At 32.7% G+C, this 12,024-nt stretch overlaps 1 pseudogene; it reads left to right on the top strand.

Annotated features, from left to right (window-relative positions):
• Positions 1-2,634: 2,634 nt before the first annotated feature.
• On the top strand, positions 2,635-5,433 carry LOC114190450 (annotated as a pseudogene).
• The last annotated feature ends 6,591 nt before the right edge of the window (positions 5,434-12,024 follow it).

Genomic DNA, 12,024 nt, shown 5'->3' on the forward strand with positions numbered 1-12,024 from the left:
TTCATACGGCGGGAGTCATTGGTTCAAATCCAATAGTAGGTAAGGTATAGTTATAACTTATTAGATACCTTTGACTGTGGTATCTAATAAGCTTTTCTACTTACTTTTTTCTTCTGACTGTTTCTTTTTTCTTTTTATTGTTTTCGGATATTGGGACGCATCAATTTCAACTTGTTATGAAATAACATTGATAGCCTCTACTCGTGTTCTAGCTTGTCTAAGAGCTAGATTTGCCTCAATTGTTTGTCTCTTGCCTTCAGCCTTATTCAAATTAGTTTCTGCTATTTCAAGAGTTTGCTGTGCTTCTTGTGGATCAATGTCACTACCCTTTTCTGCATCATTTACTAAAACAGTTATCTCATTATTATTTATTCTAGCAAACCCCCCATCAGAGCCATTGTTAACCATTGGTCTTTAAGACGTATTCTCAAAATACCTATATCGACAGCTAAGGCAATAGGCGCATGATTAGGTAATACTCCAATTTGTCCGCTATTAGTAAGTAAAATGATTTCCTTCACTTCTGAATCCCAAACAATTCGATTGGGGGTCAATACACAAAGATTTAAAGTCATTTCTTCAAATTGCTCTCCGTTTCTAAGTTTGTAGCCTTCGCAGTAGCTTCATTGATATTACCTACCAAATAAAAGGCTTGTTCAGGAAGACCGTCTAATTCTCCAGAAAGAATCAAATTAAACCCTCTAATTGTTTCTACTAGACCAACATATTTTCCAGCCGAACCGGTAAAAACTTCTACTACGAAAAAAGGTTGTGATAAGAAACGCTCAATTTTTCGTGCTCTTGCTACGGTTAAGCGATCTTCTTCGGATAATTCGTCCAAGCCAAGGATAGCTATAATGTCTTGAAGTTCTTTGTAACGTTGTAAAGTTTGTTTAACTTGTTGCGCAGTCTCATAATGTTCTTCACCAACGATTCAAGGTTGGAGCATAGTTGAGGTTGAATCTAAAGGATCTACTGCTGGATAGATACCTTTGGCGGCTAATCCTCTTGATAGTACAGTAGTAACATCTAAATGTGCAAATGTCGTAGCAGGAGCAGGGTCAGTTAAATCGTCGGCAGGTACATAAACTGCTTGAATAGAAGTTATGGACCCTTCTTTGGTAGAAGTGATTCTTTCTTGTAAAGAACCCATTTCAGTACTAAGAGTGGGTTGATAACCCACAGCAGAGGGCATTCGACCCAATAAGGCAGATACTTCAGATCCTGCTTGAACGAAGCGGAAGATATTGTCGATAAATAGAAGTACATCTTGCTCATTGACATCTCGAAAATATTCCGCCATAGTTAGGGCAGTTAAACCAACTCTCATACGAGCTCCGGGTGGTTCATTCATTTGACCATATACTAAAGCTACTTTGGATTCTGCAATATTTTGTTCATTAATTACTCCAGATTCTTTCATTTCCATATAAAGATCATTTCCTTCGCGAGTACGCTCACCTACTCCGCCAAATACAGATACACCTCCATGAGCTTTGGCAATGTTATTGATCAATTCCATAATAAGTACTATTTTACCCACTCCAGCTCCACCGAAAAGTCCTATTTTTCCTCCACGACGATAAGGAGCTAAAAGATCTACTACTTTTATTCCTGTTTCAAAAATAGATAATTTTGTATCTAATTGTATAAAGGTAGGCGCAAATCTATGAATGGGAGATGTTGTACGAGTATCTACAGGACCTAAATTATCAATCGGCTCTCCAAGCACGTTGAAAATTCGTCCTAGAGTTGCTTCGCCTACTAGAACACTTAGGGGAGTTCCTGTGTCAATAACTTCCATTCCTCTCATTAGACCATCTGTAGCACTCATAGCTACAGCCCTAACTCGATTATTTCCTAATAATTGTTGTACTTCACAAGTCACATTAATTTGTTGACCAACAGTATCTCGACCCTTAACTACCAGAGCATTGTAAATATTAGGCATCTTCCCCAGGGGAAAGGCTACATCTAGTACCGAACCAATTATTTGGTCAATATGTCCTAGATTTTTTTTTTCAATCGAAGAAACTTCAGGACCGGAAGTAGGAGGATTTATTCGCATATCAAAAGCCAATTTTTTTTTTCAAAAAAGTTTTTAAATAAAAAAGAAATGTTCAATAAGAAAGCAAGTTGATCGGTTAATTCAAAAAGAAATAAGAAATGGGAGTTAGTACTCCATTTTTTTGGTACTATTCCATCAATCCTCTTTAACTGTTTACTTACTTATTCAAATTCAATTATTGAATTCTTAAGCTTACTGCAGTTATTTTGAAAATTTCAATTGGATAAAATCTTTCGAAAGTCTTTTCTTTTTTTCTATCATTCTAGAAAATATCATTTATATTCTGTATGGAATTCGAACCTGTACCTTAATTTAGAATTCATTTTTTGTATCATTGGCTTTCGTATTTCCTCAGTAGACAATTTTTTAGACTTACCCTCTGTTTCCCTATTTTTTGACCTCTTTTTTTATTTTCCAGGGAGAAAGCTGCCTATTTTTACATCTAGGATTTACATAGACAACATATATCACTGTCAAGATTAAGAATAAATTATTATTATTATTTAGATTAGATCTTTCGATTTCAAAATTCAAAAATAAGATCAAATTGAAAAAAAAAAGATTGGGTTGCGCCATACATAGAAAAGAGTATACAATAATGATGTATTTGACAAATCAAATACCATCGTTTAATTTAATAATAACATAACGAACCTTTGGGATTAATTGATAATAGTAGTTGATTTTTGTAAAAGATTTCATTAACTCCTAAGTCATATCGAGTAGACCTTATTGTTTCAAGAATTCTTAATTCAAGAGTTGTAGGGAGGGATTTATGTCACCACAAACAGAGACTAAAGCAAGTGTTGGGTTCAAAGCTGGTGTTAAAGATTATAAATTGAATTATTATACTCCTGAGTATGAAACCAAAGATATTGATATCTTGGCAGCATTTCGAGTAACTCCTCAACCTGGAGTTCCACCTGAAGAAGCAGGTGCTATCACATCAAACCTGTTGCTGGGGAAGAAAATCAATATATTGCTTACGTAGCTTATCCTTTAGACCTTTTTGAAGAAGGTTCTGTTACTAACATGTTTACTTCTATTGTCGGTAATGTATTTGGGTTCAAGACACTGCGTGCTCTACGTCTGGAGGATTTGCGAATCCCAACCGCTTATATTAAAACTTTCCAAGGTCCGCCTCACGGCATCCAAGTTGAGAGAGATAAATTGAACAAGTATGGTCGTCCCCTATTAGGATGTACTATTAAACCTAAATTGGGGTTATCCGCTAAGAATTATGGTAGAGTTGTTTATGAATGTCTTCGTGGGGGACTTGATTTTACCAAAGATGATGAAAATGTGAATTCCCAACCATTTATGCGTTGGAGAGACCGTTTCTTATTTTGTGCTGAAGCGATTTTTAAATCACAGGCTGAAACAGGTGAAATCAAAGGGCATTACTTGAATGCAACTGCGGGTACATGCGAAGAAATGATGAAAAGAGCTGTATTTGCCAGAGAATTAGGCGTTCCTATCGTAATGCATGATTATTTAACAGGGGGATTCACTGCAAATACTAGCTTGGCTCATTATTGCCGAGAGAATGGTCTACTTCTTCATATACATCGTGCAATGCATGCAGTTATCGACATACAAAAGAATCATGGTATGCACTTTCGTGTATTAGCTAAAGCATTACGTTTGTCTGGTGGAGATCATGTTCACTCCGGTACCGTAGTAGGTAAACTTGAAGGGGAAAGAGATATCACTTTAGGTTTTGTTGACTTACTGCGTGATGATTTTGTTGAAAAAGATCGAAGTCGTGGTATTTATTTCACTCAGGATTGGGTTTCTCTACCAGGTGTTCTGCCTGTTGCTTCGGAAGGTATTCACATTTGGCATATGTCTGCTCTGACCGAAATCTTTGGAGATGATTCTGTACTTCAATTTGGCGGAGGAACTTTAGGACACCCTTGGGGAAATGCACCAGGTGCTGTAGCTAATCGAGTAGCTCTTGAAGCCTGTGTGAAGACTCGAAATGAAGGACGTGATCTTGCTCGTGAAGGTAATGAAATTATCCGTGTATATATATATATATATATATATATATATATATATATATATATATATATATATATATATATATATATATATATATATATATATATATAATATATATATATATATATATATATATATATATATATATATATATATATATATATATATATATATATATATATATATATATATATATATATACACACGAGTTTCCGTATGGATTTTCGCTTGTTGAACATGCTTTAATATTTTTTTAATCTTCAATTTGCTTCGTTACTTCAAATTTTAAATTGTTATTTTTTTTGTTCCTTTTAATTTAAAAATAAATTTGTTTTAAACTATGCGTTCATACACCTTATACCTAGACATTGTCAAAACTATTAATTTGAAAGACAAAAAAAGTGTTTTTAAGTATTTGATGATAAAATACTGAAGTAAAATATCATATAAACAACTTATAATTATTAATCATAAAAGTAAAATATTTAATATCATATTGAATTAAAATAATTATTTCTCGAATTACAAAGACTATAAATAATACTTTCTGAATTGGAAATCATAAACAAACTTATCCTGTAACATCCCGTTTTCATAGTTTTTAAACTATTAAACAAAACATTTAAGTTTTAATAGTTCAGAAGCAATGATGACGTAGGCCAGTATAATATAATACAGTCATCCTCAAAATAACCATACATACCGCCTACACTAAACAAAGGGTTACAAAACACCCTAAGCATCTACTATAGGAACATGTAACTACTACTGCTGGAAAAACGTCCTATAAACCCATTCAACGCCTGTCTAGGAAGGGTGTATCTTTGCCTGCATTTTTATCTGCTCACGCCATTCAATAAGGACGATCATAGCAAAAGTAGGAGACACATAGAACACAATAGAAACTAGAAGGGTAAGCTAACTTGAACAAAGAGCAAATCATGCAATTTTCATACTAAGACAGAAAACAGAATTTTATTACACAATCGATTAAATCATCAGATTAATCCTGACCACAACACCACACATCATTCTAGACTCGATATCCGGATTATGTAAGTGGCATTGGAGCTCTTGGTGACTTGCACTTGAGATGGTTCCTAAACTCTGCAGAGTTTTAGGCACAAGAGGTATTCACCCAACCACTCTCAAGGTAAATCCCATCACCTCTATGATGGATCGGAATCATAGACCAGGACCTCCTGCTACTCCCCCCGACGTAATCCATCATACTCTACTTGAGTCTTAATGGTTACTAGGAGCGTCAGGATGCCACCAATTTGAGTCTTCATGCCCTTACATTCATTAAAACCACACTCCTTAGGATTCCCCTTGAAACCCTATCTCCAACATGTTCTTAATCATACCAATTTCACACTCAATTCCATCACATTGACTATCATGCATAAGAATTACATACAGAACCAGCCATTATCAGATTCATGCAAGTAGTACAACATCAATTAGTCAAAAACAATGAAAGGAACAAACTTCTGCAGGGAATCTTGCTTAGGCTAGAGAGTCTCGCCTAAGCTAGATAGGTTGTCTCGCTTAGGCGGGCTACTCTCGCTTGGGCGAGACCCCTTACAGTGGCAAAAATAAAATCCTAGGCGAACTCTCGCTCAGGCCAAACTGGCTCGCCTAGACGAGAAGTTATCTCGCTCAGGCGACTCCAACTCGCCTAGGCGAGATTTCGTGCAGTAGCAGAGGTGATCCTCTGGTATTTTCGCTCAGGCGAGAGTTGCTCGCCTAGGCAAAAATACCAGGATTCCTCATCTGTTCTACACATGCATCCTCGCCCAGAATCATCCCATACTCAAAAATCACACACAAACAGGTCCAAGCACCAATTAAACACAGAACAAACAATTCTACCACTCAAGAACACATCTCCTACGAAAATTGAGCTAAAAGTCAGCTTCCCTTACCTAGTTAATGGAGAACGCCTTGGATGAGAGCAACGTAGAGAGGAAGGGCAGAATTCTTTTAATTTAACCTAGCAATTCCATCATTCCGACATGGATGAGGGAGGAACACTCAGTTAGACTCAGAATAGAAGCAAGATTTCTTGATGAAATCTGGAATTGGACCTCAAAACGAAATTGGAGCTTACCTGGAGGAAGAAAGGCTAGAGATGGAGGTAGCTTGAGGATTTGTCGAGGTCACTTCTCTAGCATCTGATTCAGAAGCAGAAGAAATTTGGTTAAGTGTGAAGGTAGCAGTGTAGGGGATGATGGTGAAGTAGAGAGAGTGGAGAGTTCAGTGTTGGAATGAGGGGAAGAAAGAGACTGAAATAAAAGGGTTATCACATATCCTAAATTTAAAAGAAAAAAAAACTCATTTAAAATTATTAAAAATCTACTAATCAAAAAAGATTTGATTAAAGCGGGCATCTCCCCGGTGATTGATCTTTGTTATAACTCCTCTTTAAGGGATGATATCTCTTTAAGGGTAGCACAACTTCAAGATATGAAGAAAGAGATGAAGACCAAAAAAATTTTCTTTTTCTTTTTCTTGTTTTATCCTTTTCGCTTTGATATTCATAACAAACTAAATTATAAAGTATGAATTCTATTTCATCGATTCTTTACACTATAATTGGTACTATTTGTGAATGAAGATTATATATCCTTGTTATAATCAATCATAATGAACTTTCAAAGAAGTTTGAAACCCCATTATATTTGCTTGTTATATGTTTGAATGGGTTTATGTGAAAACTTGATATGTTGAAACTATTTTAAAAATAGTAATCATCGACATTGACACGTGTTACGATACTGACGTGACATGTAGATATATTTTTTTTAATTAAAAAAATTAAAAAAATTAAAAATACCAGTAACTAACACGTGGTGTGTACTGTTCATAGACGTTAAATAGCAAAAAGAACCAACTTAAAAAAAATGACGAAAATTATGATCTAATTGAATAAAAACAAAAATAAGGACCAAATTAAAAAAAAAAACAACAAAAACAAAGATCAAAAGACTCCCAATTGCTCCTGATGACCATGTTTAAGTATTATTTCAACAAGTCACTTTAGACTTAACTAAGTATTCTTTTGACAAGTCACTCCTAGCATATAGACACACAAGGTTTGAGTGATAAACAAATTATGATTTTAGCTCACTAAAAAGGTAGCATCTTTTGACGTATACAATGGATGGTTAGGCTTTTTGCTTTATATATCTAGTTAGTTTCTTTAGCTTAGTAGACTTATTTCATCTGTTCTTTCTCAATTTTATTTTTTATGAGACTTGCTTTAACTCATGAATACACTTTAGATAACACATATAAATAATCATAGTTTATACTTGATGTGTCCTAGATAGTTTCTGATCATTATATAGTCTAGTAATGACTTAATCTAGTTTGATCATATAATCTTTGTATGAGGGTGTTCTCTTTTTCTTTGGCTAAATTGAGACTTAAATATTTGAATCATTATAACTTATATTTTCATTTTATTAGGGTTTTTAGCATTATTAATATCTAATGTGGTTTTTAGTATTTGGTTCTAACTAGGAATAGTTGAATATACTTAGTCTTATGATTTACTTAGGAATTTTAATCATGGTATTTTCTATATAAGGAGCGTAAAGCCTCATTGTAAAATCACTTTTGAATATTGAATAAAATTTTTCCTTTGTGAGTAATATTTGAAAGTTCTTTACTCTTGCTTTGGTTCTTATCTTGAGAATTTTTTTCAAGTGGGAAATATTCTTGTACTTATCCTTTGGGATTCATCATAAAGGTGGTGTGTTATAACCATTTTCTAATCCTTTGTCCATTTTCAATTTCATTTTTTTTTTAATTTCTTGTTTCCTTATTGTTTTTCTTGCTTTTCACACTAGTCCCTACATGGATTATGCTTTCATAACAATTTCAAGTGCTTCCATGGAGTTTTCTTTTTTCACACCTTATTTAGTTGATCATAATCATTCAAATCTTCCAAGGTTCACATATTCTTGATATATTTTGCTTTCACATGCCTGCAAATATCTTTAAATTGAGAAGTGTTAAACAAGGAAAAAAATTCAACAGAGTCGGAATTTTAAAACCATTAACAATTTCTAAAGGTTAAAAATGGTTAAGACGTTATATAACCCTCTTATAAGAAAATTCAACATATGATAAACTATCTTCCCTTGTCCTAAGTTTTTTTCTTAATTATAACTCCATAATTAGTAAAACAGATTTATTTACCACCTTAGTTTGGTCATCTATTTGAGAATGATAGGTTGTTGAAAAAAACTATTTAGTTCCAATATTACCCGCCCCACCCTCCACGTCCAACAAAACCAACTACGAAATTTAGAATCTCAATCACTTACAATACTCTAGGCAATTAATGCAATCTTACCATATCCTTGAAACATGAGTTAGCAATGTGACATGTATTATTTACTTTCTTGTAAGGTATAAAATGATTCAACTCTGAAAATCTATAATAACCATAAAAAGTGAACCCCTTCCCCTTTTGGATTAAGGTGAACCTAAAACAAATTTCATAGACATGTCAATCGAAGGATGTTCTAGAACATAATGGAGTAGAACCATTAAACTATCTCTTAGAAAATAAATTTTTGATGATAACAAATATAAACGAATATTTTATTGTTTCATGTGATGAGCCCTATATATGAGTTCTATGAATTTGTAGCATCACCAAACCTTTTAATGGTCATCTTGTTCAAGCAAGATGACCTAATAGTTTGATTAATCTTTAGTAATAAATGCTTGCATTGAAAATTTGTAATGAAAAAATATTATTTCTACATGAAAAGACTTTATTATAAGTGAACATGAATATGGCTTTGATTGAATATTATTATTGCATATACTTATGCAACATTACCTTATTTGTACATGAAGCCTAACAAAAGAAGTGCAACCTTCTTCCTAGGTTTAGACATAAATCTAAGACAAAATGAAGCCAAATCATACAAGAGGATTTATGATCACGTTATCAAGTTGCAGATTACACCAAAAAAACAATCCTATTCTTTAAGTCTATACTTTTTTTAACCAAGGATTTAAAGAGCTCAACTAGAAACCTATAAAAAAAGGCATAAAAGAGAAATAAAGTCATAAGCTTGAGTGTGAATTGTTCATTGTGAGAAGTACAAAACCTTTGTATTCTTCATTCTATGAAGTTACCCACACCTTGTGAGAATTCTCACTATATGATTTCTCGGACGACCATGATCGTTATCCTTTATTATGTGTTTGGAAGTCAGGTGATGTGTTCCTTAGAACAAAGTTATAGGATTTACCAACTCAAGAAGGACTTGAGAAACCAAACTCTAAAGATGGCTCAAGGAAGCTTGTGGCATTGACCAAAATTCAATAAGAATAAGTCACAATAGAAATTACGAAATAGGTTATGGTAAGAAAAAGGAAGAGAAAAAACCACCTTTAGAATGAATTCCGAAAATAATTGCAATGGTGATTTGTCACTTGAAAAAGCTCTTTAAGATAAAAATCAATGAACAAGATTTTCATACTCTCATGACACTCAAATATGCTCATAAATCTATTTGTATTCAATATTCAAGTGTTAATTGTACAATGAATAAATTGTCAGTTATAGGTTGGAGTTTGGATACTCTTTATAAATTGAAATAGAAGAAAAGTAAAGTATTCAAGTTCCTTTTCAAGTGCTTGGACATTCACCCTTGATGGAGTCATTTAAGAAAGTTACAACCATCACATGTTCTTGAAACTGACACATTGAGGTAGTTAGGTGAATGCATGTGTTTAAAACTTTAAAATGATTTAATTAATATTTGCGTGTGTGGAAAATAGGAAAAATACAAGAAGAGAGATTTAAATTGTGTTTTAATTACTTTTTAAATATTTTCATTAATATCTTCTGATGATGAATACTTAAAGAATAGTTTTTTTTGATAGGTGATCAATTAGTAGCTTTTATGTACAATAAAGGGTAAAAAACACAACTCTTTAACTTAACTAATTTACCTGTTTAAAGCATTTTAGACATGTATTCTCACAATAACTCTTCTTCCCAAGTTAGTGCAAATAATAATAAAATACAATGCAAACAAACAAGGAGAAGAAGAAATACCCAAGATATTTTTATACTGGTTCGTCTGAAAACCCAAACTACAATCAATTTTCAATCAATTGATTGAATTTCACTAAGTAGAATAACATTGTCAAGTACAAAACAAGTATTTTCTTAGGATCGTAGGCACTCATATCTCTTGAGTATTGTTTAGAATCATAGTCACTCTTTGTCAATCTCTTGAATATATTTTATGATCGCAGTCACTCTTGGTTGATCGTGTATGACGGTTGTTTCGACTTGTAGCCACTTCTAGTTGACCTCGTTTAGGTATTCTTTAAGCTTGCAACTACTCATGGCTGATCCTATTTAGGTATTATTTCAACGGGCTACTTCTGGTTTAAACAAGTATTGTTTTAGAAAGTCTCTTTTGACTTATGAAGTATTATTCCAATAAGTCACTCCTGACTTAATTAAGTATTCTTTCAATAAGTTACTTTTGGCTTAACCAAATATTCTTATAACAACAAATACTCTAATATAATAACTGAGTATTCTTTCCCTAACAATCACTCATAAATAACATAAAAAGATTATATGAGTCGTGATCAGTAGATCATAGGGTTGTTCACTAAAGAGAAATATTGTCTTTTGACATATACAAGATTTGTACATTATCATTTAGGGTCTTTTCACTTTGATGGATTTTTTGTGCAAGGAGATGGGAGAGCGAGGGAACATTGGGTTCATTTTCTCTTATTGAAAGAAATTGGCGAGGATGGATATGCAGGATCCCACCATTCACTTATCCACGCTCCAAGGAGAAGATTGTGGATTTTTATTTTACATAATTACCCTCTATGTTGGGATATTTTATGGTGGAGGAATTAATTAGGAGAGAAAAAGAGAAAGGGTTATAGAGAGAGGAATAACTTAACATATATTTCTAACATTATTTTTTTTTCATATAAAAATTACTCACTTACACCAAAAATTTTCTTTTAAAATTATAATAATTTATAATAATAATAATAATAATAAAAATAATAATAATAATAATTTTATTATTAATGATATTAATATTAATAATAATATTTCAATTTTAACTATAAGGACAAATTTGTAATCTTACATTTAATCTATTAAAATTTATTTTTTATCTATCACATCATTCAAATTACTCACAAATCCTCAACCAAACTTTACCTCTAAATCTACTCACTTTTACCCTCAAATTCCTTTAAAAAAACAACACACAATTCACCCTCTAATCCACTACAACTCTTCCTTTCCCTCTGTCCCAGATTCATCTTCTAAAGTGAACAAAGTCTTAGTTTACTAATTGAACATGAACAGTATTCTCTATGAAGTTGATGACATTATGGATAAGACCTTCTTAAGAATTGTAGATTAGGCTTAGAGCTAGAATATAACTTTTGTATTTATATGTAATTTTTTGTTTTCGCCCTTTCCTGAAATTGTTTTTTTTATTTGTTTGTACTGGGTTTTATTGGGCTTTGCATGTGCTTATGTTTTTTGGTAATTAAAGACTTTCTAGACTATAGTTTTTAAGAGGCTTGTTGAATGGGTCTTAATAGTGTATGAACCCTCGAGTACAATGATCCTTAGTATGTATGCTTTTTCTAGACTCATGTACACAAAATTTGTTCATTATGAATTTTGAACCATTTTCTTAAAGTGAAAAATATCACCAAGTTCTCATTAGAGCTCTTGGTCCTTATCTTCGAGTTTCCAATTTAAAGTAACGGATCTTCCTTTATTCATCAATTTCTCTTGATTTTGACACTAGTCAAGGTATATAGAGTCGTTTCATCTTTAATCCCTTCCACATTTTCATTTTTATCAATCACTAGGTGGAATTTGTTAAAAACGACTCTACATAAGATTAGTTTTTCATCAA

The sequence above is a fragment of the Vigna unguiculata genome, chromosome 7, assembly GCF_004118075.2.
Source record: "Vigna unguiculata cultivar IT97K-499-35 chromosome 7, ASM411807v1, whole genome shotgun sequence".
NCBI lineage: Eukaryota > Viridiplantae > Streptophyta > Magnoliopsida > Fabales > Fabaceae > Vigna > Vigna unguiculata.